Below are 13,747 nucleotides of genomic sequence, written 5' to 3' on the forward strand. Positions count from 1 at the left end.
ATCCACAATGGCTCTAGCAGTGGCCAAAAATGGTCGACCAAGTATTATGGAGTCATTTCCATGTTCTGAAGAATCTAGGATCACAAAATCTGCTGGATAGATAAACTTGTCAACCTTAACTAAAAGGTTCTCAATCAACCCTTTAGGATATATTAATGATTGGTCCACCAATTCCAAAGTCATCTCTGTTGGTTTCACCTCCTCTATGCCAAGCTTTTTCACTAAAGAATATGGGATTAGATTTATGCTTGCTCCTAAATCGCACATCCCCTTGTTGATAAACAAGTTCCCAATAGTGCATGGTAGGAAGAATCCTCCAGGATCTTCAATCTTGGGAGGGAGTCCCTTTTTGATGAGTGCACTACACTCTTCACTAAGCATCACAGTCTCCTTCTCATTCCAACTTCTTTTCTTGTTGATGAGCTCCTTTAAGAACTTGGCATATAAAGGCATTTGCTCCAAAGCTTCAGCTAGAGGTATGTTGATTTCCAACTTCTTGAAAGTCTCAAGAAATTTGTGGAAGTGCTGGTCCTTTGTTTCCTTGTGAAATCTCTGTGGATAGGGCAATGGTGATGTTGAGCTCTTCTCCACTTGATGTTGTTTTGAAATTGGTTCCTCCAAGATCTTCTTTCCTTTCTTCAAATTCTGTGGCTTGTTGTCTTTCTCTGAGAGCTTTTCTGGAGCATTTGTGCTTATCATGTCTTTGTTGATGGTTTCATCCTTCTTTGTTGACTCAGTGTCATTCTCCATAAGCTTCTTTGTTGCTCCTTGGCTACCATCTGTTAACACTCTTCCACTTCTCAGTTGCACTACCTTGCATTCTTCCTTTGGGTTGGGAATGGTGTCACTAGGTAGTGAACTTGATGGTTTGTCAACAGAAATCTTCTTGGAGATTTGTCCAATCTGCCTCTCTAGGTTCTTCATGGAGGCTTCTTGATTCTTGGTTGTCAATTCTTGGTTCTTCATCAGTTTCTCCATGAGCAGCTCTAGATTGGTGATTCTCTGTGAGTCTTGTGTAATTGGTTGGTTTTGGGGTGTTGATGGATGATGATAGGTGTTTTGGTTAGTTGGGTGGTTATTGGGTGGGTATTGGTTAGAATTGGGGTAGTTGTTTTGTGGTTTTCTGTATGTATTTTGGTTAGTGTTTGGCTGGGAGTTTGTGTTTTTCCAATTGTTCTGTCCTGTGTTTCTTTGCCATGGTTGTTGGTTTTGATTATGGTTGTCTCCCCATCTGAGGTTGGGATGGTTCTTCCAAGATGGATTATAAGTATCCCCATAGACTTCATTTGTTCCAGGATTTTGGTTGTGCATGTATTGGACTTGCTCTTGTTGTTGCTCCTCTTGAGTTTCTTCACTTTGCACCCAAGTAGTTGGAGGTTGGCTTGTGGTGCTCACTGCTGCCACTTGCAAGCCATCAATCCTTTTGGCCATTTGTTCAAATTGTTGTTGGATCTGCTGCTGCATCATCTTGTTCTGGGCCAGAATAGAATCAACCCCTTCTAACTCCATTACTCCTCTTCTCTGTGATGGTTGGCGTTGTCTTTGATGAGCAAAGAAATATTGGTTGTTGGCCACCATATCAATGAGGTTTTGAGCTTCCTCTGTGGTCTTCATGAGTTGTAATGAGCCTCCGGCAGAGTGATCAAGAGCTTCTTGAGCTTTAAGAGTGAGTCCCTCATAGAAGTTTTGTAACTTGTCCCACTCAGTGAACATCTCTGGTGGACATTTCCTCAATAGAGCCTTATACCTTTCCCATGCTTCATATAAGTTCTCAGACTCCATTTGAGTGAACGTTTGAACCTCAGTCTTCAACCTTATGATCCTTTGAGGGGGATAGAATTTAGCAAGGAACTTGCTCACCAAGTCATCCCAAGTGTTGATGCTTTCTTTTGGAAAGGTCTCTAGCCATTGAGTGGCTTTATCTCTGAGAGAGAATGGGAAGAGCAACAATTTGTAGCTATCAGGAGGTACACCATTGGTTTTCACTGTGTCACAGATTCTCAAGAATGTGGACAGATGTTGATTTGGATCCTCCAAAGGTCCTCCTCCAAAGGAACAGTTGTTTTGAACCAGAGTGATGAGTTGTGGCTTGAGTTCAAAATTGTTTGCATTGACATTGGGAGGAAGAATGCTACTCCCACAATGCCTAGCATTTGCAAATGTGTATGAAGCCAAGACTCTTCTCTGATGTTGATTATTATTGGCTCCTCCTTCGGGTTGATTGGTATCTCCTTCCATGTCTTGGAATTCCTCCTCAGATTCTTCTTCTCCAACAATGTTCTTCCCTCTTTCAGCTCTTCTTATTCTCCGAAGAGTCCTTTGATCAATTTCAGAGATGATAGGAGAAGATCTTCCTATACCTGACATACAAACACACAACAATAAACACACAAACCCAGAAATACAATGGAACTTCAATCTATTGCTAGAATGAGGTTTTTGTTAGTTCAAGCAAAATTTCAAACAGTTAGTGTGTTAGTAAGAATTAGAATAACAGAAAAGAAAAAAAATGCTTAATCTAGACCTCCACTGCACTTAATCATTGTCAATCTATTTCAATCCCCGGCAACGGCGCCAAAAACTTGATGTGTGGAAAACGATCCAACACAAAACTCACCGGCAAGTGTACCGGGTCGCATCAAGTAATAATAACTCACCTGAGTGAGGTCGATCCCACAGGGATTGAAGGATTGAGCAATTTTAGTTTAGTGGGTGGTTTAGTCAAGCGAATCAAGTTTTGGTTGAGTGATTTGTGTTTAACAGGAAATAAATGACAGTAAATGTAAAGGGGGAAGGGAGTAGTGCAGTAAATTGAAGAACAGAATTGTAAATTTGCAGAATCTTAAAGAGCAAGAAAGTAAATGACTGAAACTTAAAGTGCAAGAAACTTAAATTGCAGTAACTTAAATGGCAAGAAAGATAAATGGCTTGAATATAAAAGGGAATTGAGGAATGGTATTTCAAGATCTAAACAAAGAAAAAGTAAATTGCAGCAATTGATTGAACAGAAATTAAATCAGAAGCAAATAGCATTCAAACAGAAAGAAAATAAAATGCAGCAAAGGTTCACAGAAGAACCAAGAGTGAATTATGATCTCAGGATCCCAAGGGCTTAGGTAGCAGAGCCTAAAACCCAATTTCCTTCCCAGATCTGAATTATCTAAGCAATTGACAGAAAATTAAAGAAGAAGCAATAGAAGAACAGAATTAAAGTTGAATTATGCAGAAAACAATTTGAAAAGAGTTTGAATGGGAATTAGGACAGAATTTCCCCAATTTCACACACCCAAAACTCAAAAACAGAAGAGTAGAATTGCCCAAGTAAGAATGAGGAAGGAGATCAGTCAATGCTCCCTTAATCCTCTTAGTGCTCGGTCAATTCTCTCAAGAACAATTGCAAGAGAGTCCAAGCTCCAAAGGAAGGTGAAAGTAAAAATTCAAAAGTGAGCATAAAGGTGAAAATTCAAAAGTCAAAGTAAAGGTCCTAATTACATCAATCTAACTCCTATTTATACACTTTCTATTCTTGGATTTTGGGATTTGGATGGGCTTTTGATTTGGTGAAGAAAGGAATTAAAGTGGGGATTTAAGTTTGAATTTTTGGCCCATTAAAATCACTCCCAGGAGGCTGCCCTGCCCTTGTGGAGGGCAGGGCAGAAAATTGATGCATGGTGCAAGAGCTTGGTGCGGCAATGTGCGAGCTGGCGCGGCCTTGGTGCGTCCTGGTGCGTCCTGGTGCGGCGAGATGCTGCCCTGCCCGCGCCAAGGGCAGGGCAGGAAGAGTTTGATGCGCCAGAATTGTGGAGTGCGCGTTGGTGCTGCCAGGGGAGGAAATTGGTGCGCCAGGGACGAAAAACGCTGCCCTGCCGGCGCCAAGGGCAGGGCAGAAAGTTGTGGTGCTGCCAGATGCGTGCGTGGTGCTGCCAAGGTCTAATATTGGTGCGCCAGTTAGGAAATTGGTGCGCCAGTTCAAATGCTGCCCTGCCCGCGCCAAGGGCAGGGCAATGTTCCTTCCTTCACGTCCCAAGTTTGAATCACGGAGGAGGCAAACACGCTACATTTTTTTCTTGGCTTCTTGGCACGGTAGTGGACCTTAGTGCCTAGCTTCTTCATGGTCCCTTGTTCGAACCTTGTAGCATGCATGGGTGACATTTTCCCTTGAATTTCTTTCCTTGGAGTGCCCGATTCTGCCCTCCACAAGGGCAGGGCAAGGTTCTTTTTCTCTTGGTTTCAAGGCACATTTTGTGCTCTGCCCTTGGAGTGGGCAAGGCAGAATTGCCTTCCTTTGCTTGGTCACCTAATGTTGCTCTCCTAGAGGGCATTCTGCCTTTGTGGAGGGCAATGTTGCTTCCCCCATTGCAATGCGGCACGCTTCTCTCCTCTTAGGCCACGCTTTTCCTTTTCTTTTCTTTTCTTCACCTATAATAAACCAAACAAGCACTCAAAGTATCACTAAATTCAAGAGGCTTATAAATCAATTAAAATTCAATTAAAATGAGCTCAAACCTCATGGATTAACATTAATTTCATGGTGGTTGCTTGATTTAGAGAAGTTATGCATTTTCACTCCAAATCACTTACTTAGGATACAAGAAAGTGCATAAATGCTAACAAAACAAGTGAAATTGGCTTGAAAAATGGGTATATGATGACTTGTCATCAGAGATCATGCTAGAAATGCTTTCTCATGTTGGACCAAATTGGGGTCTGGGCGGATATAGTGACATGTAATCCTCCCAACACTTTGATTTGGAAATACATGTGGTATAATCAGTTACCACACTTCATCTCTTCCCATGAGCAATTAAATCAAGGAATTGGGCAATTGTTCAAGCTTAGAGAGATTGGGTTGCCAAGGAATTGGAACCCAATCACTTAAGATTGCCAAGGAGATCAATAGATGCTTTGATTGAGGAAGAGATGAAAATGAATTTGATCCAGAGAATACAACATCTCCTGAGCCCAATGAATTCCCCATTTCTGAGCTTACCCATTCTCTTTACTTTCTGCCATTTATTTACATGCTCATTTCCCCAATTCCCATCTAAGATTCTGTACTTTATTTTCTGCTATTTACTTTCTCGCCATTTAATTTTTTGTAACTCTCAAACTACATTCTATTTAGCTCAACTAGCATACTTTTCCAACTAAAATTGCTTGATCAATCAATCCCTGTGGGATTTGACCTCACTCTATTGTGAGTTTTTACTTGACGAAAATTCGGTATACTTGCCGAAAGAAAATTTGTTGAGAGACAAATTTTTATGCATCAAGTTTATGGCACCGTTTCCGGGGATTGATTTTGTATCAACAATGATTAAGTTGGAAGTTCACTAGATTGAGCATTTTTCTTTTGTTTGTTTACTTCATTCTGTTGTTTACCTTCAGTTTGTTTCGTTTCTTCCTTACCCCCTATACCCCCTCTGTTTTCTTTCTTTCTTTATTATCATTTACAATTCTGCTCACTAACCCACTAATTGTTTGATAATTTGCACCACTCACACTAACAATCACTCTAACAAGAATAATATCTTCATTTCATCTCTTGCTGTGTGTTTTGTTAGTTGTATGACATGGAGAAGAGGGGGAGCTTCAACTTCCTTCGAATTCAGAAACTGAAAGAACCCTCCGGAAACTAAGGAGGGAAGCAAGAGGGAAAGGAGTTGTTGGTGCTGAGGAAAAGGAAGAGTATTTTGAAACCAACATGGAGGAGAACTTGGAAAACAATCATGAAGGATAGGCTCACAACCATGCTAGAGAAGGCCCTGCAAACCATGCTGGGCAAGAAAGGAGAGTTCTAGGCTCCTACATCAATCCAAATCCAGGAAACTGTGGAAGTAGCATCCAAAAGCCCACCATACATGCCAACAACTTTGAATTAAAACCCCAGCTAATCACCCTTGTGCAGAACAATTGCTCATTTAGAGGAAGTGCTCACGAAGACCCCAATCAACATCTAACCACCTTCCTGAGAATTTGTGACACTGTGAAGTCTAATGGAGTCTACCCGGATGTCTATAGGCTGCTTTTGTTCCCTTTTTCACTCAGGGACAAAGTATTCAAGTGGCTTGAATCCTTCCCAAAGGAGAGCTTGACAAATTGGGAAGATGTGGTGAACAAATTTTTGGCAAGATTCTACCCTCCTCAAAGAATTAACAGGCTGAGAGCTGAGGTGAAAACCTTCAGGCAATAAGATGGTGAGACTCTCTATGAGGCATGGGAGAGGTTCAAGGACTTAACAAGAAGATGCCCACCAAATATGTTCAATGAATGGGTTCAACTTCACATTTTCTATGAAGGTCTTTCTTATGAGTCAAAGAAGGTTGTAGACCATTCATCAAGGGGCTCTCTAAACAAGAAGAAAACCATTGAAGAAGCCATAGATGTCATTGAAACAGTAGCTGAGAATGACTACTTTTATGCCTCTGAAAGAAGCAACACTCGAGGAGTAATGGAGCTGAACCACATGGATGCATTGCTAGCTCAAAATAAGATGATCACCAAGCAGCTAGCAGATCTTACCAAGAAGGTGGAGGAAAACCAAGTTGCAACAGTCATCACTTCATCACCAGCTCAAAAAGGAGTGAATATAGGAGAAAAAGGTGACTGGGAACAAGCCAACTATGTTGGAAACTCACCTAGACAAATCCATTATTCATACTCCAAAACTTACAACTCTGGATGGAGAAATCACCCCAACTTTGGGTGGGGAAATCAACAAGACCAAGGCCAAGACCAGAGATGCCACAACCACAACCCCAACAACAATGCAACTCACCAACATCCCTCACAGAGGTCCTATCAACAACCACCTAATCCCAACCCACCATCACTAACCGAGGATAGACTTTCAAAGATTGAGACTCTACTTGAAGACATATGTAGAGAAATCCAAGACAATAAGGTGTTTAAGGAGAAAGTGCGAGCCAATATCAAAAATCAAGGGAAAAACATCAAGAGACTAGAGTCTCAAGTAGGGTATTGATGAGCGGATAATTTGTATACTTTTTGGCATTGTTTTTAGTATGTTTTTGATATCTTTTAGTTAGATTTTAGTACATTTTTATTAGTTTTTATTTAAAATTCACTTTTCTGGACTTTACTATGAGTTTGTGTGTTTTTCTGTGATTTCAGGTATTTTCTGGCTGAAATTGAGGGACCTGAGCAAAAATCTGATTCAGAGACCAAAAAGGACTGCAGATGCTGTTGGATTCTGACCTCCCTGCACTCGAAGTGGATTTTCTGGAGCTACAGAAGCCCAATTGGCGCGCTCTCAACGGCGTTGGAAAGTAGACATCCAGGGCTTTCCAGCAATATATAATAGTCCATACTTTGTCCAAGATTTGATGGCCCAAACCCGCAAAGCAATCCGGCCTCAGGAATTCCAGCGTTAAACGCCGGAACAGGAATAAAAGTTGGAGTTAAACGCCCAAACTGGCATGGGAGCTGGCGTTTAACTCCAGAAAAGTTCTCTACACGAATTTCCTTGATTGCTCAGCCCAAGCACACACCAAGTGGGCCCGGAAGTGGATTTTTATGTCATTTACTCATCTTTGTACACCTAGGCTACTAGTTATCTATAAGTAGGACCTTTTACTATTGTATTTGTATCGAGACTTTGGTAGCTATCGAGACTTTGGTAGCTATCTTTGTTTTATGCTATCTTAGACCTCTGGGAGGCTGGCCATTCGGCCATGCCTAGACCCTGTTCTTATGTATTTTCAACGGTGGAGTTTCTACACACCATAGATTAAGGGTGTGGAGCTCTGCTGTACCTCGAGTATTAATGCAATTACTATTGTTCTTCCATTCAATTCCGCTTGTTCTTTTACCAAGATATCACTTGTTCTTCAACATGATGATGGTGATGATTGACGCCCATCACCACTCTCACCTATGAACAAGGTGATTGACAACCATTCTTGTTCTACAAGCATTCGAGGCTTAGTGAATATCTCTTGGATTCTTCGGAGTCTTCGTGGTATAGGCAGGACCTGATGGCAGCATTCAAGAGAATCCGGAAGGTCTAACCTTGTCTGTGGTGTTCTGAGTAGGATTCAATGACTGAATGACTGTGACGTGCTTCAAACCCTGAGGGCGGGGGCGTTAGTGATAACGCAAAAGAATCACTGGATTCTATTCCGCGCCTGATTGAGAACCGACAGATGAATTCCGCTATGCCGTGACAGGACATATGCAATCGCTTTCACTGAGAGGATGGGAGGTAGCTGCTGACAACAGTGAGACCCTATACGAGCTTGCCATGGAAAGGAGTAAGAAAGGATTGGATGAAGGCTGTAGGAAAGCAGAGAGACGGAAGGGAAGGCATCTTCATACACTTGTCTGAAGCTCATACACCAATGATATACATAAGTATCACTATCTTTATCTTTTATGTTATTTTCGTTCATCACCATATATATCTGAGTTTGCCTGACTAAGATTTACAAGATGACCATAACTTGCTTCAATACTAACAATCTCCGTGGGATCGACCCTTACTCACGTAAGGTTTTATTACTTGGACGACCCAGTGCACTTGCTGGTTAGTTGTGCGAAGTTGTGTAATGCCATGGTATTAAGCGCACCAAGTTTTTGGAGCCATTACCAGGGATTATGAGAGTTGTGAAAAAGTATAGTTCACAATTTCGCCGACCAAGTTTTTGGCGCCGTTGCCGGGGATTGTTCATGTTTTGAGCAAGCTTTTGGTAACATCAGAGCCAAGATCCGGCAACAACATCAAATTTTTGGTGTTATTGCCCGGGATTGTTTAGGCTGGACAACTGACGGTTCATCTTGTTGCTTAGATTAGGTATTTTTTTCGAAATTCTTGAAGGTGAATTCTAGAGTTTCATGATGATTTGTTGAAATCTGGCTGGCTGAGAAGCCATGTCTAATCTGATTGGACCGAGGTTTCAACTTATCACCACAAGAGCTTGTTGATTTCGTATCAATCTTGCTGTTGGAGCAGTGATTTGCTAAGGCTTGGCTGACCTTGGTCATGTCTAGTGTTTTGGACCGAAGCTTTCTTTGAAAGCTTGGCTGGCTGTGAAGCCATGTCTAATTCCTGGACCGGAGCCTTAGACTAGCATTGCACTGATTCCTGGAATTCTCATTAAGAATTTTGATACTTTTTTTTCACTTAATTTTCGAAAAATACAAAAAAATTTGCAAAACCATAAAATCCCAAAAATATTTCTTGTTTGAGTCTAGAGTCTCATCTTAAGTTTAGTGTCAAATGCATGTTTTTGTTATATTTTTCGAATCCATGCATATATTTCTTTGTTTTGATCTTTGAATTCTATTGACTTGAAGTATTTTGTGTGTCTCATATGCATTTTCATGTTGTTAGTGTCAGTAGTACACAAACTGCTAAGTTTGGTGTCTTGCATGCATTGTTAATTGATTCCTTTTGCATTTTGATTATCAAAAAAATCCAAAAATATTTTTAATTTGTGTCCTTTCAAGTCAATGATACAAAGAATTGAAGATTCAAAACATGCTGCAGAGGAATTATACAGAAAAAGCTGAGCATTCAAAAATGCCCAGTGAAGAAGGCAGACTGGCGTTTAAACGCCAGCCAGGGTACCTGGTTGGGCGTTTAACGCCCAAAGAGGTAGCATTTTGGGCGTTAAACGCCAGAATGTATACCATTCTGGGCGTTTAACGCCAGGATGGTGCAGGGGGAAGATTTTGTTTTCAAATCAATTTTTTTCAAATTTTTCAAAATCAAATCTTTTTCAAATCAAATCTTTTCAATCAAATGTTTTCAAAATCAATTTCTTTCCTTTTTAAAAGATACTTACTAACAATTAATGATTTGATTGAACATCACAAGATTGTTACCTTTTCTGTTGAGAAAGGTTTGAATGTTTCAAATCATATCTTTTCTTGTTAAGCAAGTCATTCATTTTTAAAATCATATCTTTTCAAATAGTTTTCAAATCATATCTTCTCAATCACACTTTTTTTAAATCTTTTTAACCACATCTTTTTCAAAACAGTTTTCAATCAAATCTTTTTAATTTCTAATTTCAAAATCTTTTTCAAAAATCACTTGGTTTCTTTTCCACTTTTATTTTCGAAAATTAATTAATGTTTTTCAAAATAACTTCAAAATTTTTCACTTGATTTTCGAAAATAAACTTCCCTCCTTCCCACATCCTTCTATTTATGGAGTGCCACTCCTTCTCAATGCACAATTCGAACCTTATCTAACTAAAGTTCGAATTTATCTTCTCCTTCTTCTTTCTATTTCTCTTTTCCTCTGACACTTAAAGGAATCTCTATACTGTGACATAGAGGATTCCACATTTTCTTGTTCCCTTCTCTTTCATATGAGCAGGAGCAAGGACAAAGGCATTCTTGTTGAAGCTGATCCTGAACCCGAAAGGACTCTGAAGAGAAAGCTAAGAGAAGCCAAAGCACAACTCTCTTTAAGAGGACCTGACCGAATTCTTCAAGGAAGAAAACATGGCAGCAGAAAACAACAACAATGCAAACAATGCAAGGAAGGTGCTGGGTGACTTTACTGCACCTACTCCTGATTTTTATGGGAGAAGCATCTCTATCCCTGCCATTGGAGCAAACAACTTTGAGCTTAAGCCTCAATTAGTTTCTCTAATGCAACAGAATTGCAAGTTCCATGGACTTCCAATGGAAGATCCTCATCAGTTTTTAGCTGAATTCTTGCAAATCTGTGACACAGTCAAGACTAATGGGGTTAACCCTGAGGTCTATAGACTGATGCTATTCCCTTTTGCTGTAAGAGACAGGGCTAGAATATGGTTGGATTCTCAACCTAAAGAAAGCCTGGACTCTTGGGAAAAGCTAGTCAATGCCTTCTTGGCAAAATTCTTTCCACCACAAAGATGGAGTAAGCTTAGAGTGGAAGTCCAAACCTTTAGACAAAAGGATGGAGAATCCCTCTATGAAGCTTGGGAAAGATACAAACAATTAATCAGAAAATGTCCTTCTGACATGCTTTCTGAATGGAGCATCATAGGTATTTTCTATGATGGTCTCTCTGAACTATCTAAGATGTCCTTGGATAGCTCTGCAGGAGGATCTCTTCATCTGAAGAAGACGCCTACTGAAGCTCAAGAACTGATTGAAATGGTTGCAAATAACCAATTCATGTACACTTCTGAAAGAAATCCTGTGAACAATGGGACTAGTCAGAAGAAAGGAGTTCTTGAGATTGACACTCTGAATGCCATATTGGCTCAGAATAAGATATTGACTCAACAAGTCAATTTGATTTCTCAAAGTCTGTCTGGAATGCAAAATGCACCAAACAGTACTAAGGATGCTTCATCTAAGGAAGAAGCTTATGATCCTGAGAACCCTTCCATGGAAGAGGTGAATTACCTAGGAGAACCCTATGGAAACACCTATAATTCTTCATGGAGAAATCACCCAAATCTCTCATGGAAGAATCAAGAGAGACCTCAACAAGGTTTCAATAACAATAATGGTGGAAGAAACAGGTTTAGCAATGGCAAGCCTTTTCCATCATCTTCTCAGCAACAGACAGAGAGTTCTAAGCAGAATACTTCTGACTTAGCAACAATGGTCTCTGATCTAATAAAGACCACTCAAAGTTTCATGAATGAAACAAGGTCCTCCATCAGAAATTTGGAAGGACAAGTGGGTCAGCTGAGCAAGAAAGTTACTGAACTCCCTCCTAGCACTCTCCCAAGTAATACAGAAGAAAATCCAAAAGGAGAGTGCAAAGCCATAGACATGGCCGAATTCTGGGAGGAAGGAGAGGCAGTGAACGCCACTGAGGAAGACCTCAATGGGCGTGCACTGGCCTCCAGTGAGTTCCCCAATGAGGAACCATGGGAATCTGAGGCTCAAAATGAGACCATAGAGATTCCATTGGACTTACTTCTGCCATTCATGAGCTCTGATGAGTATTCTTCCTCTGAAGAGGATGAGTATGTTACTGAAGAGCAAGTTGCTAAATACCTTGGAGCAATCATGAAACTAAATGACAAGTTATTTGGAAATGAGACTTGGGAGGATGAACCTCCCTTGCTCACCAAAGAACTGGATGACTTGTCTAGGCAGAAACTACCTCAAAAGAGGCAGGATCCTGGGAAGTTTTCTATACCTTGTACCATAGGCACCATGACCTTCAAGAATGCCTTGTGTGACTTAGGGTCAAGTGTAAACCTCATGCCCCTCTCTGTAATGGAGAAATTAGGGATCCTTGAGGTGCAAGCTGCAAGAATCTCATTAGAGATGGCAGACAATTCAAGAAAACAAGCTCATGGACTTATAGAGAATGTTTTGGTGAAGATTGAAGACCATTACATTCCTACTGATTTCATAGTCCTAGAGACTGGGAAGTGCATGGATGAATCCATCATCCTTGGCAGACCATTCCTAGCCACAGCAAAGGCTGTGATTGATGTTGATAGAGGAGAGTTGATCATTCAAGTGAATGAAGAATCCATGGTGTTTAAGGCCCAAGGATATCCCTCTATCATCATGGAGAGGAAGCATGAAGAGCTTCTCTCAAAACAGAGCCAAACAGAGCCCCCACAGTCAAACTCTAAGTTTGGTGTTGGGAGGCCACAACCAAACTCTAAGTTTGGTGTTGAAACCCCACATTCAAACTCTAAGTTTGGTGTTGGGAGGTTTCAACACGGTTCTGAGTGTTTCTGAGGCTCCATGGGAGTCCTCTGTCAAGCTAATGACACTAAAGAAGCGCTTGTTGGGAGGCAACCCAATGTTTTATAATTAATTATTTTCTTTTGTTATTTTATCTTTTTTGTAGGTTGATGATCATAAGAAGTCACAAAAACAATGAAAAAAGCAAAAACAAAATGAAAAACAGGAAGAAAAACAGCACACCCTGGAGGAAGATGCTGCTGGCGTTCAAACGCCAGTCAGCCTAGCAGTTGGGCGTTTAACGCCCAGTCTGGCACCCTTCTGGGCGTTTAACGCCAGAAAGGGGCACCAGACTGGCGTTAAACGCCAGTAAAGGGCAACAACCTGGCGTTAAACGCCAGGAATGGGCACCAGCCCGGCGTTTAACGCCAGAAATGCCTCAAAACGTGGTTTTGAGCAACATATGGTGCAGGGATGACTTTTCCTTGACACTACAGGATCTGTGGACCCCACAGGACCCTACCATCACTCTCTCTCTTCTTCCCCCATTCACCAATCACCTCAACACCTCTTCCCCAAAAACCCATCACCTATCAAATCCCATCTTTCTCTTCACCACTCACATCCATCCTTCATAAAACCCCACCAACCTCACCCTTCAAATTCAAACCACTTTCCCTCCCAAACCCACCCTCAAATGGCCGAACCTTTACCCCCCTCTCTCCTATAAATACCCTTCTTCAACCCTTCATTTTCACACAACCTAAAGACCACTTCTTCCCCCTTTGGCCGAACACACTACCCTCCCCCTCTTCCTCATTTCTTCTTCTTCTACTCCTTTCTTTCTTCTTTTGCTCGAGGACGAGCAAACATTTTAAGTTTGGTGTGGTAAAAGCGTTGCTTTTTCATAATCATTTATGGCATCCAAGGCCGGAGAAACCTCTAAAAAGAGGAAAGGGAAGGCAAAAGCTTCCACCTCCGAGTCATGGGAGATGGATAGATTCCTCTCAAGGGTGCATCAAGACCACTTCTATGAAGTTGTGGCCTTGAAGAAGGTGATCCCCGAGGTCCCCTTTTCACTCAAAAAGGGTGAATATCCGGAGATCCGCCATGAGATCCGAAGAAG

The 13,747-nt window shown here is 41.1% G+C and overlaps 2 non-coding genes across 2 annotated transcripts; both read right to left on the bottom strand.

Annotated features, from left to right (window-relative positions):
• Positions 1-6,157: 6,157 nt before the first annotated feature.
• LOC130978839 (small nucleolar RNA R71) lies at positions 6,158-6,264 on the bottom strand. The gene has a single exon (XR_009086450.1). It is a non-coding gene; the product is annotated as a small nucleolar RNA R71 (small nucleolar RNA).
• Positions 6,265-10,878: 4,614 nt separating this feature from the next.
• On the bottom strand, positions 10,879-10,986 carry LOC130978571 (small nucleolar RNA R71). Its single transcript, XR_009086194.1, has one exon. It is a non-coding gene; the product is annotated as a small nucleolar RNA R71 (small nucleolar RNA).
• Positions 10,987-13,747: the final 2,761 nt, after the last annotated feature.

This window comes from Arachis stenosperma, chromosome 4 (genome assembly GCF_014773155.1).
Source record: "Arachis stenosperma cultivar V10309 chromosome 4, arast.V10309.gnm1.PFL2, whole genome shotgun sequence".
Classification (NCBI taxonomy): domain Eukaryota; kingdom Viridiplantae; phylum Streptophyta; class Magnoliopsida; order Fabales; family Fabaceae; genus Arachis; species Arachis stenosperma.